Genomic DNA, 23,841 nt, shown 5'->3' with positions numbered 1-23,841 from the left:
TATTTGATGCTTATATTGTTAGGCGGGCTGTTGTTTTGGGGGTTGGTGGGAGGATGGGATCTGTGTTGTTAATAATGGGATTGACATTGTATTCGTTACTGTTTGTTGGTGGGGTGTAAATTCTGCAGAAAAATGTGAAAATGGAGAATAAAAATATATTTCAAAAGAGAATCTCATTCAGCCTTAAAAATGATTGAGTTTCCACTGCTCTGGGGAAAGATTAACTTCTCTCCCTCTCTGCTCAGTGTTTTTATTTGGAAAGCGCGCCTTGAATTTCCTGGACCCAATCCCACTTTTGGGTTTGATTTCCGCATTTGAACAAACATTCCCCATTTTCCCTCATCTAGAGAACCCGATTATTATCGCCATGAAACTATTGAAAGGCAGTGTATGAATTGTATAAAATGCTGCAGAATATACTGTCCCAATCTGTGTGAATACTCTATTAGACTCCAGCTGTCATTGCTTCCTTACCGCTTTTACACAGCAGCTCGCTCCATCCACAATCCCCGGATTGGCGGCCGGCTGCAGCTACTGCGCCGGCGCAGTAACCGCTGCCGGCACAAGATGGCCGGCCAAAGCAGTTTGCGCATGCTCACTATCCCGTGGCCGCGCGCGGGAGCCGTTACCGTTGTTTGAAACTGAAATGCGGGAGGGCGGTTAGGATCGCGCGCCTCTGTGTTTATTGGTTCATTCAGTCCGTCAGCGCTGGGGGCGGGGCTCCAACCGCCAACCCCGCTGTCCTCGTGCCAGCCCCGGACGGTGTTAGACGCTCAGCCCCGCCCCCTCCCACCCATCCAAATTCAGACCTTGGCTGCTTTCATGCGCCCCACAGCACAAGGCTGTCCAGGTTGACAGGGCTGTGAGGCATCAAGGGGAAGGTGCTGCCAACCCCCAGACGCAGCACTGATCCAGCTCAGTGACTCAGGAGGGTCCATGGATCCAGAAGCACGGTGCTGCCCATGAAGACCAGCTTGGCACGGAGATTGAGGCATGAACCTGTCTGCACCATCAGGATGGCCAACAGCAAAGCACTATGGCAGCAAATGATGCTATCACCCCGAAACCTCTGGTGAACTGAGGACTGCCTTGTGCACACCGCCCATCAGCAAACAGGTTTGACACCAATGTAAATTCCCAGATAATTGGTCTGATATGGTGCCGGTGGGCAGCTGTTTGAATGGTAATTCATGAAATGCAAATGGCCTTTGCTCCACCCGTCAGCATGAAGAGTGACCCATAATTAACTCGAGAATTGCAATGGGATTTTACGCTGGCAGGTTTCTGGCTTTTTACTCCAGATTCACTGAGCCCCCTGGCACAAATACACCGCAGGCTGGTTTGGAGAATTCCGTCTTTTGTCTCTCTCTCTGTTCCCCAATTCCTCTCTCTGTCTCTGTCTCCATCAGTGTCTCCCATATCCATATCTCTCTCACCTCAGTCATATCTATCTCCCACACATCTGTCTCTATCACTATATCCATTCTCCATCTGTCCCTAATATCTGTGCCTCACTCTCCCCACATCTGCTCCCTCTTTCTCTAACTCTGCACTTCTCTCTGCCCTTTCCTCATTTCTGTATCCCTCTGAGATGGTACAGTGGCTAGCACTACTGCCTCACGGTCCCATGTTCAATCCCGGCCCTGGGTCACAGTCTGTGTTGAGTTTGCACATGCTCCCAGTGTCAACGGCTGTTTAGCCCCCACAAGCCAATGATGTGCAGCATAGATGGATTGGCCATGCTAAATTGTCCCTTAAATGGAAAAAAAAGAATTGGGTACTCTAAATTTATTATTTTTTTAAAATTTCTATAACCCTCTCATCACATTCATTCCTCACTCTGTACTTTCCTTTTCCATTTCTCTTTCAACTATACCCCCATCTTGCCTGGTTCTGTATATCCTCCATTTGTCTCCCCATCAAATGCTCTCCACCTCCATCCCCACTTTTCCGTTCATCCATCTCCCCCCCCCCCCCCCCCACCCCCTCTCATGCTAACCTCTTTGATTCCATCCATCCCTTTCACTTGATCCGATCCCACCATCTCCTCCCTCTCAGTATATCACACATGTCAGTCTCTCTCTCCTCTCTATCCCTCATCATAGCGAGAGGATTTGAGTTCAGGATTATGGATGTTTTTCTGCAATTGGAAAGGACATTGGTGAGACCACACCTGGAGTATGTGTACAGTTTTGGTATCCTTATCTAAGTAAGGATGCTCTTGCTATGGAGGGAATGCAGAGAAGGTTTACCAGGGACAGGACTGTCATGAGGAGAGACTAAGTTGGCTAGGATTTTATTCATTGGAGTTCAGTAGAGTGGGGGAGAGGGCGATCTCATAGAAAATTGTTAAATTCTAATAGGATTAGACAAGGTAGATTCGGAAAAAATGTTCCCAATGATAGGGGGTCCAGAACTTGCGGCCATAGTTTGAGGATAAGGGGTAAATCTTTTAGGACTGATGTGAGGATAAATTTCTTCACCCAGAGAGTGGTGAATCTGTAGAATTCGCTACCAAAGAAAATAGTTGAGGCCAAAATGTTGTGTAATTTCAAGAAGGAATTAGATATAGCTCTTGGGGCTAAATGAATCAAGGGATATTGACGGGTGAGAGAAGGCGGATCAGAGACTTGAATTTGATGATAAGCCATGATCATAATGAATGGCTTAGCATGCTTGAAGGGCCGAATGGCCTCCTCCTGCTTCAGTTTTCTATGTATGTTTCTATGTATCACTTCCAATTGCTGATAAATCACCTAATTCACTGAAAAAAACGTGAGAGCCGTATTCCCTGTACTCCTGCTTTAATTTTTAAAAATTAAAAGCATAATTCATAACAGACCATAAGACCATAAGACATAGGAGCAGAATTAGCCCACTTGGTTCATCTAGTCTGCTCCGCCATTCAATCATGGTTGATATTTTCTCATCCCCATTCTCCTGCCTTCTCCCCATAACCCCTGATCCCCATATTAATCAAGAACCTATCTATCTTGGTCTTAAAGACACTCAGTGAATTGGCATCAACAGACTTCTGCAGCAAAGAGTTCCACAGATTCACCACCCTCTGACTGAAAAAGTTCCTCCTCATCTCTGTTTTAAAGGATCATCCCTTTTTTTATATAAATTTAGAATACCCAATTTTTTCAAATTGGGGGCAATTTAGCGTGGCCAATTCACTACCCTGCACATCTTTGGGTTGTGGGGGCGAAACCCACTCAAACAGAGGGAGAATGTGCAAACTCCACACGGACAGTGACCTAGAGCCGGGATTGAACCTGGGACCTCGGCGCCGTGAGTCTCCCATGCGCTCATTAACCTGAAGAAAATCATGAACAAAAACTCCCAAGAACCTTTGTGCTTCCGCTTTCCGAAGCATTTCCCCATTTAGAAAATAGTCTATGCCTCGATTCCTCCTTCCAAAGTGCATAACCTCACACTTCCACATTGTATTTCATTTGCCACTTCATTGCCCACTCTCCTAGCTTGTCCAAGTCCTTCTGCAACCCTCTTGCTTCCCCAATACTACTATCCCTCTATAGATCTTTGTACAGTCTGCAAACTTAGCAACAGTGCCTTCAGTACCGTCTTCCAGATCATTAATGTGCATTGTAAAAATTCCCAGCACAGACCCCAGAGGCACACCACTAGTCACCTGCTGCCATCCTGAAAAAGACCCCTTTATCCCCACTCTTTCCCTTCTGCCAGTCAGCCAATCCTCTATCCATGCCTGGATCTTACCCTGCACACCATGGGCTTTTAACTTATTTTACAGTCTCCTCTGCGGCACCTTGTCCACTGATTCTCCTTTGTCTAACTTGCTTGTTACCTTCTCAAAGAACTCGAACAGATTTGTTAGACACAACCTCTCTTTGACAAAGTCGTGCTGACTCAGTCCTATTTTACCATGCACTTCCAAGTGCTTCGCGATCTCATCTTTAATAACAGACTCTAAAATCTTACCAATAATCAAAGTCAGGCTCACCGGCCTATAATTTCCCGTCTTGTGCCTCCTTCCCTTCTTAAAACGTGGTGTTACATTAGCCACCTTCCAGTCCTCTGGGATCCTTCCTGCCTCCAGTGATTCCTGAAATATCATTACTAATGCCTCCACAATTTCCTCAGCTATCTATTTAAGGGCCCTGGGGTGCAGTCCATCCGGTCCAGGTGACTTATCCATCTTCACACTTTTCAGTTTCTCCATAACCTTCTCCTTCGTAATGCTCACTGCACTCACCTCTGCCCCCTGGTTCTCCTGGAGCTCTGGCATACCACTGGTGTCTTCCACCGTGAAGAATGATGCAAAGTAAATATTCAGTTCGTCTGCCACTTCTTTGTTTCCTAGTATTACTCCTCTAGCCACGTTTTCTCGTGGTCCAATATGTATTTTTGCCTCTTCTTACCTGTTATATATTGAAAAAATCTCTTCCTATGTTCATTAATATTGCTAGCTAGCTTGCACTCGTACTTTATCTTCTCCCCCCTTATTGCTTTTTTAGTTGTCCTCTGCTCGCTTTTCAAGGATTCCTAATCCTCTGGTTTCCCACTAATCCTCACCACTTTGCATGTTTTTTCCTTAGCCTTTATGCTGTCCTTGACATCCCTCGTCAGCCATGGATGCCTTGTCCTCCCCTTAGCATGTTTCCTCCTCCTTGGGATGAATTCCTGCCATTGCTGTTCCACTGTCTTCCCTGCTAGGCTCCTTCTCCAATCAACTCTGGCCAGCTCCTCCCTCATGTCTTTGTAGTTACCCTTATTTAATTGTAATTCTGTTACATCTGATTGCAGCTTCTCCCTCTCAAACTGCAGGGTAAATTCTATCATATTGTGGTCACTGCTCCATCGGGGTTTCTTCACCTTAAGTTCCCTAATCAAGTCTGCCTCATCACCCATTACCAAATCCAGAATTGCTTGTTCCCTTGTGGGCACTGTCACAAGCGGCTCCAAAAAAACATCTCTTAGACGTTCCACAAATTCCCTTTCTTGGAATCCACTACCAACCTGATTTTCCCAGTCCACCTGCATATTGAAGTCCCCCATGATTATTGTAATATTGCTTTTTTTACATGCCTTTTCTATCTCCTGATTTATTTTCTGTCCCACATCCTGACTACTGCACGGGGGCCTGTCCATAACTCCCATCAGGGTCTTTTTACCTTTGCGATTCCTCAACTCGATCCACAGAGATTCTATGCCTTTTGATCCTACATCGGTCCGTGCTATTGACGTAACTTCATTCCTTACTCACAATGCAACCTCGCCCTCTTTGCCTGTCTGCCTGTCCTTTCGATAGGACATATATCATTGGATATTTAGATCCCAGCCCTGATCCCCTTGCAGCCAGGTCTCTGTGATGCCCACAACATCGTACCAACAAATTTCAATGTATGCAACAAGCTCATTTACCTTGTTCCGTATACTGCACGCATTTAGGTACAACACCCTCAATCCTGCATTGACCACCTCCCTTTTCACACTCTCCTCAGTTACTGTACCCTGTACTGTGATAGTTTTTTATTTTTGACTGTGGCTTCTCTGCCTTACACTCTCCCCTTTTTGTTTCTAGCCCCGTTTTACTTCCCTCCGACTTCCTATATTGGATCCCATCCCCTTGCCTCATCCTGTTTTCTACCTGTACCGTTTGTGCCTATGTGCACCATGACTGCTGGATGTTTACCACCCCCACCCCCCCCAGAATGTCCTGCAGCCACTCCGAGACATCCTTGACCCTTGCACCACGGACGCAACATACCACCCTGGAGACTCGATTGCGTACGCATTACAGCCTGTCTATTCCCCTTACAATTGAGTCACCTATCACTATCGCCCTGCCATTCTTCTTCCTGCCCTGCTGTGCAGCAGAGCCAGCCATGGTGCCATGAGCCTGGCTGGCGCTGCCTTCCCCTAGTGAGCCATCTCCCTCAACAGTATCCAAAGAGGATATCTGTTTCATAGATAGATGACCGCAGGGGACATCTGCACTGCCTTCCTACTCTTGCTCTGTCTTTTGGTCACCCATTTTCTATCTCACTCAGTAACGTTCACCTGTGGCGTGACCAACTCGCTAAGCGTGGTATCCATGATCTCCTCAGCATCGCGGATGCTCCAAAGTGAGTCCATCCGCATTTCCAGAGCCGTCAAGCGGTCTAACAGGAGCTACAACTGGACACACGTCTTGCACGTGAAGGAGCCAGGGACAGTGGCCAACCAGTTATGTGGGTGGGTGGGGCATCCCCTTGTTAACCTTCACTGCACAATTCTAGATTGATTTAAATTCCTGAAATTTGAAAAGGAACAGTCTTACCGATTTAATTCCCACCGAGCTTCAAATTCCCAAACTCACTCTTTGCTGTGTCTCACTCTGGCTGTGTCTTCTCTGGCTCACTGGGAGAACTCACTCTCCCCCACAGCCCATCTCCTGGCCACCCCTGCCCCCCTCCCCCGCCCTGGTAGTAGCCCCGCCCAGCCAACAGCACAACTGTCAACAAACTATGGCAATGTTCGGCACTTTCCGTACCCCCTCCCTTAACAGCCACAATACTGCTTTGATGATTTTCAAAAGCTCAAGTGAACTGTGACATTGGGAACTCGGCCCATTGGAGGCGGAGGCCCTGGAGAATACCGGGTTAGGCCTGCTGATGACATGCTAACGGTGTTTACTGTACATCTGTCGTGATGGAGAATTATGATTTCCCGTGAAATCGGCGCCCACCTCAAATTTAGTGTCGGACCCTCTTCTCCGCCCAATCGCTTTTCATGATTTCCCCGTCAGCCATCCTTTTCTGTGCCTGGGGTGCTGTGACCTCGTGGGCTATAGATCAGGAGCTGGATGGTGAAATCAGCCAGAGTAATTCTGAAAACATATGAACAAGGAGCAGGAGTAGGCAATTTAGCCTCTCGAGTCTGCTCCACCATTTAATACGATAATAGCCTCAACTCCACCATCCTGCCTGTTCTCCATAACCCTTCAACCCATTACCAATTAAAAATCTATCTAATTCCTTAAATTTACTCACTGACCCTGCATCCACCGCACTCTCGGAGCAAATTCCACAGATTCCTAACCCTTTGGGTGAAGTAGTTTCTCCTCATCTCTGTTTTACATTTGCTACCCCTAATTTGAGACTATGGCCTGTTGTTCTAGAATGTCCCACAAGAGGAAGCATTGGCTCCATGTGTACTTTATCAATACCGTTTATCATCTTGATCTGCCCTCATTCTTCTAAATGCTGGAGAGATATAGGCCTAAACTGTTCAATCTGTCTTCATACGATAAACCCCTCATCTCTAGAATTAATCTAGTTAACCTCCTCTGAACTGTCTCCAGTGCCGCCACATCTTTCCTCAAATAATTGGACCAAAACTGTGCACAAATCTATAACATATCATGTTACATATTTCAGTTTGAATGTTGAGTTACCAGTGCCATACCCGCGTGTAGTATTTTACAAAGGCAATCAAAGTGCGGTTGTATTTATACAATCAAAAGAAAAATTAAAAAGCCAGAAGTTGTACATACAAAAGAGGCTTGCTGTACATATTTACATTTGCCTGTTTTGTCTCCCTTCAGTGGCTGTTGGCTCAGTTGCCCTGCCTGTTGCCGGCCCTTATCTAACGGACATACGAATTCGAAGCAGGGATCGGACCCTCGAGCCTGCTCTGCCATTCAACAAGATCACAGCTGATCTTTTTGTGTTGAGTTACACATTCTCCATCTGACCCCGATTACCTTTAATCCTCTTGTTTTACAAAAATGTATCTAATTCTGTCTCGCAAATATTCAATGTGACCACTTCCATCACCTTCACAGAACCCCTTCAGTGAGAAGGAGGAGGCCATTCGGCCCATCAAATCTGCACTGATATTCTGAAAGCCCACACCCCCACCCATCCCCATAACCCAATAATCCCACCTAATCTTTTGGGCACGAAGGAGGAATTTAGCATGGCCAATCCACTTACCCTGCACATCTTTAGATTGTGGGAGGAAACCGGAGCACCGGGAGGAAACCAACTGAGACACGGAGAATGTGAAAACACCACATAGTCACCCAAGGCTGGAATGGAACTCGGGTCCCTCGTGATGTGATGCAGCAGTGCCAACCACTGTGCCACCGCGCCACCCATATGACCAGTCCATAATTATCCTCCTGGATTCGCCGAGTTCGCACCTCAATGGTAACCACCCCACCAAGTTCCAAGTCATCCACAAACTTCTTGATCATATGCCGAATATTTAAGTCCAGATCAGTAATGAACCTCAAACAGCAACTGTTCCAGCATGGAGCATGGTGGAACCCGCTCGACATCCAGTCACAGAAACAGCCTCTACCATTACACCTTTCTTACTGCACGTTAGCAAGAACGAGTCGGGCGGGATAAATGATTTTCTTCGTAGAGTCACAGCTCCGTAGTATTTTCCTTTGAATGCACAACAGGATTTACCTCGGGAAATCCAGAAGGAACATTTTGAATGTTTGTCGGCGATATCTGTGAGCAACGATTCAATGATTAAATGATTTACTCTGATGAAGAGTGACCCAGACTCAAAATGTTTGCTGGGTTCTCTCTTCACAGATGCTGCCAAACCCACTGAGATTTTCCATCATTTCCTGTTTTTTTTTTTCAGATTTCACATGCGCAGCAATTTGCTTTTATATTGAACGATTTACATGGCTGCACATTAGCAAGAACAAATCGGGCGGGATAAATGATGGGGCGTTTTCCATGAAGCTGTTGTGCTGCCAGATCTATTTACACCCTGAAACTTTTCAATTTGCATAATTTGCTACTTTACCAGATGAGTTTTCTTGAGTTCACACTCTACCAGAATAAACATCAGATGACACCTTTTATTCCCTCTCCCAAAATATTTATCTGTGTCACTGTAGCTTCCCACTCATATCTCACCGAACTAAAAGTAATCTTCAGAGTCTCGAAGTCCCAGTGCAAGTCCCTGGGTAATAACAGTTGTCACATCACAGGTCACTGGTAAGAAGCGAGTACAAGCTGAAGAATTTGAGAAAGGAAGCCAAAGGGAGGCTGCCGCTCTGCTTGGAAATGAGCTGGAGAGGCTGAATTACGAATGAAGGAAATTCAAAAGATACAATATGAGACTTTGAAGTGAGGTGTAAGAATGCTTTCTAAATGGACCCTAGTAGCTCAATCAGGAGAGGGTCAAACTTTTATTCTGAGGGTCTAGGGTTCATGACCCTGTCAGGGCTTTGATTTTGGCTCAAGGCGTTTACTTCCCAATGAACGATAGCAAAAATGAATAATGAATGCAGGATGCGTCAGGGAAAGTGGAACAACCATGACCACTCCTGTGTCCACTTGGGCCATTGTCTGCTCTGTCGTACCAGACACACTTTCCGTTCATGATCATGGTCCCCCTAATATTGTGCTCATTCACTCGGAGACACAACCAAATGACACGGGAGCTTCCTGTGTGTGGCTCTGGAGACATCACTTATCGATAGGCCGCGTCCCACCGATGCATAATCTGTCTTCAGCTATCCCTTGACTACCCGGCTCAGCGTTCCCTACTCCGTAAATTCCAACACTGTCTTTCCCCGACTCTTGTTGAAGCAGTTCATTTCCAGATCGTTTGTATCCATCAATAGCCTGATCGTGGAAAAAGACCCACTTTTAAGTCAGGCACACCCAACGGCGCCAATGTTGACCGAGACACCTGCTCCAGTGAATTGATAGACACGTTATCTTTCAATAAAATCACGTCTTTATTAAGAAAATTTTTAAAAACCCACCTGCGAATGTCACAACACTGATTCTCTTACATTGTTCTCTTCATGACCAAGACATGAAGATGACAGGATGTCACTGAGCAGCTTCAGGACCATGCTGAAGAGGGAGGGTAAAACAGCCAGATAGTGTGGCACACATTGTCACCAAAGATATAGGTAAAAAAAGTGAATGCAGAATTTAGGGGTCTAGGATGCAGCTTAAGAAAGGACCCAGAATCTCTGGATTACTTCCAGTGCCACGTGCTGGTGAGAATAGAAATAGGAGGTTATTCCAAATGAATGCGTAGCTGGAGAAATATTGCAGGAGGGAGGCCGTTAGATTTCTGGCACATTGGGACTGTTTTGGCAACAGTGGGACCAGTAAAGGCAGACAGTTTGCGCCTGAACTGAAATGAGTGTTCTTGCAGGGAGGTTTGCTCGTGCTGTTGGGAAGGTTTAAACTAACTTGAGAGAAGGTGCAGCAGGAATAGATGCACAAACAAAATTAGAGGATAAATCAGATGAGTCAGGAATGCATAGAATATCTAGACCAGTTAATTCACAAGGGAGTTTGGCAAGATTGGATGGTATTTATTTTAATGCAAGGAGTCTGACGAACAAGACAGAATTGAGGGTACAAACTGAAACATTCGGATATGATGTCATTGCTGTAACTGAGATGTGGTTAAGAGAGGTTCAGGATTGGCAGTTCAATATTCCAGGATAAAGGATCTTCAGGCAAAGATAGGGAAGGAGATAGGAGAGGAGGGGGTGTCACAATTATAATTAGGGAATCAATTACAGCAGTAAGGAGTGATGGCATACTTGAAAACTCTTCAACTGAAGGGATATGGATTGAATTTAAAAGCCATAAATGAACAATCACATTACTGGGAGTGTTCTGTAGGCCCCCAACAGTTGCAGGGAAATAAAAGAGCACATATGTGGATACATTTCAGAGGAATGTAAAAGTAAAAGGGTAGTGATAGTGGGGGATTTCAACTTGCCTAATATTAACTGGAGTATCCAAGCATTTAGAAGGAGCGGAATTCTTAAAATTCACACACACAACATTTTAAGTTGGTACAAAGAAGGACCGACAAGAGAGGAGGCGGTTATTTTCAGTAACAAAGCTGGGTAAGTGGTTAAATTATCAGTGGAGGAGCATTTTGCAGACAGTGATCATAGCTCCGTTAGATTCAAAGTTGTCAAGGATGGCCTGAGATCAAAGTTCTAAACTGAGGGAGAGCTGATTTTAATAAGATTATATATGTTTTGTCCAGAGTGGACTGAGTGCGGACACTTTTAGGTAAACCTGTGACAGAACAGTGGGTTGAATGCACAAACAAAAAGCAATGCAGCACAGGAACAGGTCCTTCGGCCCTCCAAGCCTGTACCAATCATGATACCAACCTTGGCCAAAACCCTCAGCAGTTCCTTGGCTGTATCCCTCTATACACATCCTATCTGTCAAGATGCCTTTTGAATGCCGTTAATGTATCTACTTCCACAACCTCCCCAGGCATTCACCACCCTCTGCATTAAAAAGCTGCTTCGCTCATCCCCTCTAAACTTTGCCCCTTGGACCTGAAACCTATGTACCCCTGGTGAGAGACCCCTCCACCCTGGGAAAGAGTGCCTGCCCATCCATTCTATCGATGACCCTCATAATCTTGTTGACCTCTATACGGTTGGTATAGCTAAGACCCTCCAGACCAGGCAATATCTTGGTAAACCTCCTCTGCACCCTCTCCAAAGCCTCCACATCCTTCTGGTAATGTGGCGAGCAGAATTATGCGCAATATTCCAAGTGCGGCCTTACTGAAGTTCTATTCAACTGTAGCATGACTTGCCAGTTTTTATACTCTGTGCCCCGTGCAATGAAGGCAAGCATTCCGTATGCTTTCTTGACTTCCTTGCCACTTTCAAAGATCTGTGAACCTGTACACCCAGATCTCTCTGACATGGTATATTCCTCAGAGTCTTGCCATTTACAGTATATTTCCCCTCTATGTTAGACCTACTAAAATGCATTACCCCACATTTGTCTATTGGAGGGACGTTATTGTTTGAGGTGTTCTATTGGGTCAAAGTGCTGTATGAATTTTAGCTGTTGCATTAGATTGAGATGTGGAATTGTTTCCTGGTGTCAAATTCATTCTAGATGTGTTAGAATTTGAATTCTGCAATTAAGTCATGATTTTCGCTCTTTCTTGACTCAACCGAATGTCCACAGTTGAAGAGGGGAGGTATCTTCCAGGGCGCAGGAGAACAGTGCTGAATGAGACATCTTCCAAAGAGGTGACCAAGTAAATAGATGAGGGAAATACATTTGGCGGAGTGTACTTGGACTTCAGCAAGGCTTTTGACAAGATCTGACATGGGAGACAGACAGCAAATGTAAGAGCCCAACAGATCCAAAGAAATTTGCCAAACTGGATCCAAAATTGGATGAGTGGCAGGAAGCAGAGGGTGATGGTCGAGGCGTGTTTTCCTGACTGGAAGCCTGTGTCCAGAGGGGTCCCGCAGGGATCAGTGTTGGGGCCCTTGCTGTTTGTTATTTATATAAATGATTTAGATATGAATGTGGGAGGGTTTAGATATGAATTGAGGGAAGGGAAGGAGGTTTAGAGGGGATGTCAGGAAATAATTTGTTACCCAGTGAGTATTGGCAGTTTGGAACTCGCTGCCTGAAAGGTTCGTGGAGGCAGAGACCCTGATAAAATTTCAGAAGTATTTAGATGTGCACTTGCGATGGCAGTGTTTACAAGGCTATGGGCAACGTGCTGGAAAATGGGATTAGAATAGGTAAGTAGCTGTTTTTGTCCGTCACAGATGCGATGGGTCGAAGGGCCTTTTCTGTACTCGATGACTCTATGTAACAATTTGAAGGTGCTTGTTACATGACAGAAAGAGAGAGGGATTAAGTGCCATACGGATGAAATTCCAGGGTTTTTCTCTTAAACAGTTGAAATGTACAGCTATTGAGTGATTGGAAAGGGAGAACTGCGATGGACCAGAATGGAACAAAGAACAAAGATTAGTGCAGCATATCGGCCCTCCAAGCCTGCGCGGATTATGATGCCTATCCATACGGGCAGCACGGTAGCATTGTGGATAGCACAATTGCTTCACAGCTCCAGGGTCCCAGGTTCGATTCCGGCTTGGGTCACTGTCTGTGCGGAGTCTGCACATCCTCCCCGTGTGTGCATGGGTTTCCTCCGGGAGCCCCGGTTTCCTCCCACACTCCAAAGATGTGCAGGTTAGATGGATTGGCCATGATAAATTGCCCTTGGTGTCCAAAAGTGCCCTTAGTGTGTTGGGTGGAGTTACTGGGTTATGGGGATAGGGTGGAGGTGTTGACCTTGGGTAGGGTGCTCTTTCCAAGAGCCGGTGCATATTCGATGGGCCGAATGGCCTCCTTCTGCACTGTAAATTCTACGATACTAAAACAATCTGCACTTCAGGGTCCGTATCCCTTTATTCCCATCCTATTGATGGATTTGTCAAGATGCCTCTTGAGTCACTACCATATCTAATTCCACCATCTCCTCCAGCAGTGTGTTCCAGACACTCACCACCCTCTGTATAAAACACTTGCCTCGCACATCTCCTCTAAATTTTACCACTCCCACCTTAAACCTATGTCCCCTAATAATTGACTTTTCTACCCGGGGAAAAGCGTCTAATAATCAACTTTGCCCATGCCACTGATAATTTTGTAAACCTCCATCAGATCGCTCCTCGACCTATCGTTCCAACCTCTCCCCATAGCTAATACCCTCCAGACCAGGCGACATCCTGGCAATCCTCTTCTCTGCCTTCTCCAAAACCTCCACATCCTTCTGGCAATGTGGCCACCAGAATTGAACACGATATTCCAAATTTGGCCTAACTACTGGTTCAGTCCAGCTGGAGGGAGAACAGATATCCTGGGGTGTTTGGGAAGTGAGGAAGATTATAAAGATAATGAGTGTCCCAGTTGTTTGAGGTGGTTGAAGAGACAGGGACCGTCTTGATGGGTCACGGAGCTGAAGGAGATAGGGAGCATTGTCCAGCTGAAGCAGTTTGCAGAGGTGGGCAGAATTTTTGGGCATGCAGTGGGCCAGAGTACTGGGAAGTACTGTTCTACCTCGAGGGGGTTACAGCTGGAAGTGGGAGTATAGATTCTGCGATAGATTTCAGAGATGGAGAAGGGCTGTGGGACTGGAGAACTTTAAAGAGATGGGGAGGGGTGAGGGCATGGAAGATTTTGAAAACAAGTATAAGGATTTTAAAATCGATATGCTGCTGGACGGGGAAACAATACAGCTCAGAAATTACAGGGAATATGTGATGAATGGGACTTTGTGTGCTTTTAAACACAGTGTTTGATGATGTTGAGGTTATGGGTGGAAGAGAGACGAGGCTGGGCAGAATTGTTTTGGGGTAGTCGAGTCTGCATTAAACACCGGAATGAATGCGAGCGAGAGCAGCGAATACTCAGAGACAGGGAGGCAGTCAGGCGACTGAATAGAGATGAGGAAAGATGACAGTGAGATTATGTTGTCAGACAGTCATCCCGGGGTCAAATCCCGGCAGCCTGCCGGCCAGTTAATCAGAAACAGTTTTTAGGGGCAGCACGTTAGCACGGTGGTTAGCACAGTTGTTTCACAGTGCCAGGGCACAGGTTCAATACTGGCTTGGGTCACTGTCTGTGCGGAGTCTGTACATTCTCCCTGTGTCTGCGTGGGTTTCCTCCGGTTGCTCCGGTTTCCTCCCACAGTACAAAGTTGTGCAGGTTAGGTGGATTGGACATTCCAAAATGGTTTCTGGAGTTACTGGGTTGCGGGGATAAGGTGGAGGGGTGGGCTTAAGTGAAGGGTTCTTTCTAAGGGCCGGTGCGGATTTGATCGGCAGGATGGCCCCCTTCTACACTAAATTCTAATGAATTAGGAAGAGGGGTGGAATTGACGAGCATCCAGCCCCCAAAGAGCTCCTCCCACCCAAACGCAAACTCCGCACCAGCTCTCAGCTGCCAAACCTATGGCCCTCAACTGGGCTTGTCCAGCCTCCTCACAAAGTCACCCAAACACGGCCTGCTTCTGGAGTGAGGGGGATGAGAAAGAGAGAGATTCCACTGATCAGGTGGGACAAACACAGAGGACACTGATCCACTAAATTGTTGCTATTAGTTATTAAATTGATTCACAAACATATATTAACAAACCATGATGTCCAGCATCTTCGACATTTTGCTTGTGTAAGAAGTTGTTTTACTTTATTTTTCAGAAGATTTGAGGAGATGGGAATAGAGAGGAGGTGTAAGAGAGGAAGTTTCTGCAGCTTCACTTCCCGTTCTTCTGGGGTTGTTCTGTCTCTGCTCCTGACTCCTTTAAATCCGCTCCTCCAGATGTCAGCTCTTGTCTTTTTTTCACTACTTTCCTGCCCGCATGGCTCATCCTGGGAATTTCCAGCTCATTCCACCTCTCGCCATTGTCCTGTTGCCTTTTGGCTCTATGACTCCGCCTGCATAGTTACTACAGCTCATCAGATACTGTCATCTATTCTTGTCCCACACCTTATTGTTCTGTCTGTTTGTTGCTGCTCATTTTTCCAGCTGCGCCGATGTCTGCCCCTTTTCCTGGCTCACTTCTCTTCTCGGTATAAGATATCTGCTGCTAATTTTCTCCCCATCCTCTCTCTTTCTCTCTCTGTTCCTTCCTACTCGTTGGTAACAGCTCTTCATTGTTTCCTACATCTCCATGCCTTTTCTTTCCCCTCCTCATGTTCTCCCCTCTTGTCCTGAACACGGGATATTTGAGCTGCGCCCAGTTCTTTTCGTTATTAATTTAATAATTGCTGTAAGCGGATATTTCACCGTGCACTTTAACTGCTCTCTGAACTTGGACTGAGTCGCCACATAAATCAGTGTGTTTGTGCAGCAGCTTAAATTCCGCAGCATGTATGCAACTTTTTCAAAGGTGTATTTAGCACTGTCATCCCAGTAATCATCAACATTAAAATAATACAAAATATACACAAACCACAGGAGTATGAAGCTGCCAGATATGGTGAAGAGTAAAATGACAGACTTCCTTCTGCTCTGAATTTCTGAGTCACTCTGACTCTCCCCCCTTCTCTGACCCCTTAATCCCTCACGGACACGACTGGCCACTAAAATGTGTCTGACTGTCAGAGCGTTGAGCAACAGAATTAATCCGAATGGTACCAATGGGGTTAAAATCTTTTCAAAATGTCTGAATCCAATCCATCTGGGGTCCCTAAAATAGCTCTGTTTATTACTACATCGCCAGGGTACATTGTCAATAATCCTTCTAGGTTCAAATCTAAAGTAAATGGGGATGTTTTTCAAACAGAGCAAAGTGCCGGTTGTTCCTAGGACCACGGACGCGGTTCTCTTGGTGCAATATTTAGATTTTAGCTTCTGACAACAAATGGCGACAAATCGATCAAAAGTGAAAGTGACGGTGAACCAGACAGAGCAGTCTGTGGCTATACGGAGCAGGACATAGCGGACACTGCACACAGGGGTGATTCTCAGGAAAGTTAATGGCAAATAATAATCCTCGATTCGGTTTAGTATAACCTCAGTAATAATTACCAGGAGATCTGCCGATGCCATAGCCACCAGGTAGTGAGTGGTGCAGATGGAGAGGTCACACTTTCCCCGAGACAGGATCGCAATGGCCACTACATTAACTGTAATAGACAGAAGGGGAAAAGAAACTGGACATTACTGATGGAAATCTCTTCATTAACCCAACAGTAAGGAAAACAGCATCACAAAAGTCTGAGTTGGGATCGGGTCACAGCATAAACCACCTCAACTACGCTCTCAACCTGCCTCCAGCTGGCTTAGGTGAGAGGGGGCAACTAGACCTTTCCTAGCAGGCAGATGGTAATGTAAAATATTTTCCCTGGAACTCAAAAAAGGGATAGTTTAGAGACTTATCCCTACTCCCTGACTAGTCCTTTGGTAGGAACCCATCGTGGACTTGCATTACATTCTGCAATAGGAGATCCTTCTCCCGCCACCGAGCCACTACATAGAAGAATTGGATTCAGTTCAGATCACTCCCTGTGGTTGTGTACCATGCTGCAGATGCACAAATGACGTTTCAGATGACAATGCAACAGTGACCAATATTGGGGCATTTTTACTCGAAGATCACTAAATGATGAGTGGCTCTTTTAACCTACAGTGAAAGCTAGGTCAAAGCTCACTGTGTTCAGCTCTGGTCTTCACATCACCAAAACAGCCTTTGTTGTGAGCATATTGACTGTAAAATAATTCTGAGTAACTCCAGTTAGTGACCATACTCAGCATTATTGTACATGGACAGATTATCCTTGTAAAACAGCAGCATGGTAGCATTGTTGATAGCACAATGGCTTCACAGCTCCAGGGTCCCAGGTTTGATTCCGGCTTGGGTCACTGTCTGTGCGGAGTCTGCACATCCTCCCCGTGTGTGCGTGGGTTTCCTCCGGGTGCTCCGGTTTCCTCCCATAGTCCAAAGATGTGCAGGTTAGGTGGATTGGCCATGATAAATTGCCCTTAGTGTACAAAATTGCTCTTAGTGTTGGGTGGGGTTACTGGGTTATTGGGATAAGGGGAGGTGTTGACCTTGGGTAGTGTGCTCTTTCCAAGAGCCGGTGCTGACTCGATGGGCCGAACGGCCTCCTTCTGCACTGTAAATTCTCTGAATTTAAAACCTTCCTCTCAGAGTGTTTCTTGCTTTAAGCTTTTTACTCAACAGGACAGATAATCAATGCAACACCTTTATATTACTGAGTGCTTCAGAAACAGTTGGAACAACAAAGTAGATAGTTCACCAAAAACTCAGGAAATGTAATATTAACATCATTATATTATTGAATAGGTGTCTGAACAACTGTGACCAATCTATCAAATGTAACGTTATCTTTCATAGTGTAAGCGCAGAAACCAAATCATACCGAGATTAACACAACCACATTGGCTTCAGATGCTTACCAGGAACACCAAGAACGGCAAGGATCATATAGAATATTTTCCTGACCCATTGAATTGGTCGATGCATTTTCTGTGTGAAGTGAATTTGTCCCGTTTGCAGAAGATGTCTCTGAATTATATCTGGCAGTTATATATTCCCCCTGCATTAATTTATACCCTCCTGGATTTGCACACGGATTAGAGATTGCAAAATTGTTCAAACTGTTTATCTCAATATTTGATAAACTACATTACAGCAGCTGTGTTAATTGCCTGTTGAGGGATTGTACGAAGCTCTAAGATTTACTTTGATGCACATTCCCTCCCACATGACATGAAAATTTTGATTCCATAGAATAACAAGTCAGAATTACAATCTGTGTTAAACAGCAATGAACATGTTCCTTCAAACATCGTGAGTCCGACCTCCAGATCTCACACCGTTTCAGTGATTGACTTCAACCTTCAGAACCATTCAGTAATTACATTTCTAACCTCAGAGTGCCCTCTCAAGCTTCTTCCCCTGAGATCTGGCTGCTCTCTTTATCTGGGACAATCCAGTCCAAGAATTCACAGAATTAAAGCTGCAGTTGTCCATTTGGACTGCTCTGTCAGTCTCTGTTCCTTGCCAGCTAATGGCACGCACCAATTTCCTCATCATTTCCCTCCAACACCTCTCCTCAGTTGCTCAGTCAGTTGACGGCTGAGTGAATCGGACCTACATGAGGTGCATTTGAGACCCGGACCACAGACTATGTAAAGTAAGTTTCCTCTCATCTCACGGTTGACCGGATTGCCAATCAGCTTTTACTTGTGTCCTTTAAGTTTCGATCTGCCTGGCAATGGGAACAATTTCTCTCCATCCTCTTTCTTTCATAAAATCACCCCAGGATTTTGATCACCTCCATCATATTTCCTATCAAACCTCTGTAAGGAGAGTAACCCCAGCTTCTCAATCTATCTGCGCAAGAGAAGACCTGTATCAATGGACCAATGAAAATCCTCTTCCCCCTTATCTGCATCCCAAAGTGCTCACCTCGTTCTGCGAGGATGGTGCCAAGACAAGTACACAATATGATTTGAAATCTCTGCCTCGCCCTCACAGGCTCTGAGCTATTCTGTTTCCCTGCTTCCTTTCTTTGTCCTATACATAGAGAATAGTCATTGTGCCAATTGCTTCTTCCTTTACAAACGTCACCATTTCATCAGTTTTGAATCAAATTCCTGCTCCTTCCCCTGCACACAATCCATAAGTAACTCTTCCCTTTGTTCCCAAGAATCATCTTCCAAACAAATTAACTTGTTCACATTCAGAAGTAAAAGCACATCCTTTCCTCAGAGGTAATCATATGGAATATATTGGGATGAGGGAAGCTCCAATGATACAAGCTGGGTGTCATTCTGGAACAGAAAGCTTCTTGGCATCACTTCCATCATCACAATAAACATTCACTCCACACCATCGACACACATTGACAGCAGTGTGGACCATGTACAAGGTGACAGCAACAACCCACCAAAGCGCCTTCAACAATCCCTTCAGAACCCCGATCTCTACGATCTAGAAGGAGAAGGGAAGCAATTGTATGTGGAAACCGCCACCTGTAAGTCCCTTCCGAGACACACATCATCCTGACTTGGAACTGTAAGACCAGTCCTTCCTGTTGCTCCTCTAAACAGCTAAACCACTTTTTTAACACTCTCTTTTCTCTTTTTCGTTTCCAATTAAGGCTGTGAGTTTTATCAGTTCCATTGTTATTTTTATCCCTGTATTCTCCTCTGTGTTTTTCTGTCTTGTGTGAGCAGAGGGTGGGGAAGGGGCAAGTTAAAGTGGGGGATTAGGAATGAATTAATAGTTAACCAGTTGTATATGCTGCATACTTAATAATAGTTCTTGTTATAAATGAAAGGTAATTATTTATATTTACAAACCTAGTGACGAAGTGCTAAAGACTTTGGGTATTTTTCTGTGAATTCAATTGTGTTGTGATTCTGGGTCAAAGGGCGGGTGGGGGGGGGGGGGGGAAGCTCGAATTGATGATGCTGTAGTCCAGAGTGTCACAACATTATTTTGGGTGTTGGTTCTGGGTTCTTTGTAACTGTAGATGACCAAGTTTGGTTTACAGTATGAATTAAGAAGAGACACCACGTTGATACCAATATAACAGAATGGCTCCGGGTGGAGGCTGCTGACATTTTTCTTCAAGTGGATGAATTGTCTTTGGTTTAATTGAAAGGGGCTTCGGAAAGACAAGCTGGTTGAATTGGCAGATGAACTTAAAATAGCGGTACCAGCTAAAGTTAGGAAGATAGAGATAACTGAAGTAATTGTTCAATATTTAAATTTCAAAGAAATACCAGAAACACAGCCTGGGCCATGGCAACCATCAGGATAATTAGCTAAAATCCAGTTACAAATGAAACAATTCGAAATGCAGCAAAAAGAGAAAGAGATTCAGCAAAAAGGAAAATAAATGGAGATGGAAATCAAGAGGTTGTAATTACAGAGAGAGAAAAAAGCAAGAGCGGGAGAGGAAAAATCACAAGAGAGGGAGTTCCAGGTAAGGCACTGGAAATTAGAGGAGAGCAGCTAGAAACTAGAGGGGAGCATAATCTTAGAACGGAATCCAGTGACGATATATTTGAATTCATACAGGTCGTCCGAAATTTCGAAAAGAAAGAAGTAGCAATCTTGTTGGCAGTGTCCAAAGAAAAGTGAACATTACCCATGCAAAGTAATTTAACGAAGCAGGCATAGGAAGGTTATGTTTCCCTGTTGGAGGAGGCATCTAACAGTTATGACGAGGTTCAAACAATTACTTTCTTAAATTGATTACTTATTCTGCGTGCCAGAACTCAGCGGCCAACCTAAGTGTGCCACCACCGTCACAGACTTCAACTGCAAGTGTGGAGAAAATTGCATGCCAAAGAATATAGTTGGTGTGTTCCCCAATTGGAAAGCATGGTTTAACTGGGAGATTCACTCCCTACTGAAGGCCAGGTCTGAGGCATTCAAGACAGGCGACCCTGACCTATACAAGAAATCTAGATACGACCTCCACAAACCATCAGTCATGCCAAGAGACAAGACAGACAAAGTTGGTGTCACAGACTAATTACATGGACTCTTGTCAGTTGTGGCAAGGCTTAAAAAGACATAACGGGCTACCAAGCAAAGACAAGTTAAATCTCCAACAACAACGCACCCCTCCCCATGAACTCAATGCATTCTATGCTCGTTTCGAGCAGGACATAAACAAACCGTTGTCAACTGCCCCAGCAGCCACGGGCATGCCCATACCTAACGCCACAGCCTCCGAACTCGGATTAGCCTCCTTGAAAGCAGGGGGTTCTGACGGACTCTCTGGTCATTCACTCAGATCCTGCATGGACCAACTGGTGGGTTTGTTTGTAGACATCTTTAACCTCTCCCTACTGCGTTCCAACATTCCCACTTGCATCATACCCGTGCCAAACAGGCAACGTGCCTCAACAACTAACATCCAGTGGCCTTGACATCGATCATTATGAATTGCCTTGAGAGGTTGGCCATGAGACAAATCAACTCAATACTCCCAGAATGCCTTGATCCACTGCAATTCGCAGACTACCACAACTGGTCCACAAAAGACACTATCTCCCGGGGCGCTCACTCATCCCTGGATTACCTCGAAAACAAGGACCTATTCATTGACTGCAACTCTATCTCCAACACCATAATCCCAACAAATTTAGATCAAAACTCCAAAACCTAGGACTTGGCTTCTCCCTCTCTAATTGGATCCTCAACGTCCTGATCCATAGACCACAATCATTAAGGATAAACAACAACACCTCCTGCGCGATAGTCCTCAATACTGAGGCCCCAAAAGGCTGTGTACTTAGCCCCCTACTATACCCCAAAACACACACGACTCTGGCTCCAACTCCATCGACAATTTTTCTGATGACACGACCGTAGTGGGTTGGACCTCGAACAATGATGAGTCAGAGTACAGGAGGGAGATAGAGAACCTAGTGGCAGGGTGTAACCATAACATTTTGAATATTTGTCAGCGATATCTGTGAGCAACGATTGAATGATTTACTCTGATGAAGAGTGACCCAGACTCGAAATGTTAACTCGGTTCTCTCTTCATAGATGCTGCCAGACCCACTGAGATTTTCCATAATTTCCTGTTTTTCTTTCAGATTTCACATCCGCAGTAATTTAGAAGTTACAATATGAGAGTTTGAAGTGAGCTTTGAGAATGTTTTCTGAATGGACCCTGGTAGCTCTGTTGGTAGAACTTCAGACTTTTAATCGGGGAGTCCTGGGTCCAAGTCCTTGTTAGGGTGTCAATTTTAGCTTAAGGTGTTTGCTTCCCACTGTTAGACAAGAATAAAGAATGTAGGATGCTTCAGGGAAAATGGAAGAACTGTAACAATGTTGTGTTTGCCAAATTGCAACAGCTGTCGAGACTTTTCAAGAATTTGTGCCAAAGTTTCAGTTAATGCAAATACTGTCTCCTGGTCTTGTCCTGCATTATCCCACAAAAGTTTTCTGGTCATGTTTAATCACTTACCAATTCGCATAATATTTGTTTACTTGTTTGTTTACTTCTTCCCTGCAGAACTGCTAGAAATGAATAACTTTCAGAAATAACTGCAATTTTTACAGTTTCTAAACCCCAGTGATGATGAATATTTTAATTTGCACTCTCAAAGTCAATATGAGAAATCAACAATATTGATATTCCCTGCTGGGTCACTGCCTGTGCGGAGCCTGCACATTCTCCCCGTGTCTGTGTGGGTTTCCTCTGGGTGCTCCGGTTTCTTCCTACAGTCCAAAGACGTGCAGGTTAGGTGGATTGGCCATGCCAAATTGCCCTTAGTGTCCAAAAAGGTTTGGGGGGCGGGGGGTTATTGGGTTACAGGGATAGGGTAGAAGTGAGGGCTTAATGTGGGCTGGTGCAGACTCGATGGGCCGAATGGCCTCCTTCTGCATTGTATGTTCTATGTTTAATCAAAATAATAGAAATCTGCTCTACACTTGCCAAGCTAGTATGCGGATAGGTGCTGTGGCTTAGATGGTTAACGCGCCTGTCTGGTGAACAGGGTGTCCTGAGTTCAAATCTTAGCAGTGCTTTAGTAATTTAGGTCAAAGCGAGTAACCTATGAAGAAATGGTGAATGCAGAAAACGTTGGCAAAATTTCTGTGGCACCGACCTTGAAGTTTGCTTTCCCTTGATTTATGTCAAACTTTATTCAAACCTTCCATAGCTCCCATTTTTCACGCAGCTTCCATTTTCCTCATCTACACCATTGCATTTACACCTCACTTCAGCTCTGAGTCAGGATCACACGGATTTGGAATGTTAACTGTCTGTCTGGGTCCATAGATATCCACTGATTTTCTGAGCTTTAATCCAATCATTTTTAGCTTTTCACGCAGATTCGCAGCATCCACATTATTTTTCTTTGAATGCACAACAGGATTTACCTCAGGAAATCCAGACGGAACATTTTGATTGTTTATCAGTGATATCCGGAGCAAAGATTGAATGATTAAATAATTGATTTTGATGAATAGTGACCCAGCCTCGAAACTATAGTACTGTTCTCTCTTCGCAGATGCTGCGAGACCCACTGAGATTTTCTATCATTTCCTGTTTAATTTCTATATTTCACATCCACAGTAATTTGCTTTTATATTGAACGATTTATGTTGCTGCATGTTAGCATGAACGATCCGGTGGGATAAATGATGGGGCGTTTTCCATGAAGATGTGGTGCTGACAGATCTATTTACACCCTGAAACTTTGCAATTTGCATAATTTGCTCCTTTACTAGATGAGCTTACTTGTGTTCACACTCTGCCACAACAAACACCAGATGACACCCTTTATTCTATCTCTAAAAATAAAATCTGTGTCTCTGTTGCTTCCCACTCATCTCTCACCATACAAAATGTAATCTTCAATGTCTCGAAGTACCAGTGCACAATCCTGGGTAACAACAGCTGTCACATCACAAGTCACTGGTAATAAGCAAGTACAAGCTGAATAATTTGAGAAAGGAAGCCAAAGGAAGGCTGCCGCTCTGCTTGTGAGGATAATGAGCAGGAGAGGCTGAATTCCCAAA

The 23,841-nt window shown here is 44.9% G+C and overlaps 1 protein-coding gene across 4 annotated transcripts in view; it reads left to right on the top strand.

Moving 5' to 3' along the window:
- The first annotated feature begins 721 nt into the window (after nt 1-721).
- The window catches only part of LOC119967855 (probable G-protein coupled receptor 139), a 150,318-nt gene continuing 127,198 nt past the window's right edge, over nt 722-23,841 (top strand). For 2 of the 4 annotated variants that reach the window (XR_005461089.1, XM_038800900.1), the window contains exon 1: nt 722-1,116. The gene's annotated coding sequence lies outside the window, so the exon portion shown is untranslated. Of the gene's footprint in view, nt 1,117-7,570; nt 7,837-20,069; nt 20,339-23,841 lie in introns of those variants that run through there. The other 2 variants (XR_005461090.1, XR_005461091.1) reach the window with 2 other exon arrangements.

This window comes from Scyliorhinus canicula, chromosome 6, assembly GCF_902713615.1.
Source record: "Scyliorhinus canicula chromosome 6, sScyCan1.1, whole genome shotgun sequence".
NCBI classification, from domain to species: Eukaryota; Metazoa; Chordata; class Chondrichthyes; order Carcharhiniformes; family Scyliorhinidae; genus Scyliorhinus; species Scyliorhinus canicula.
This window is presented reverse-complemented; position numbering and strand designations above follow the sequence as displayed.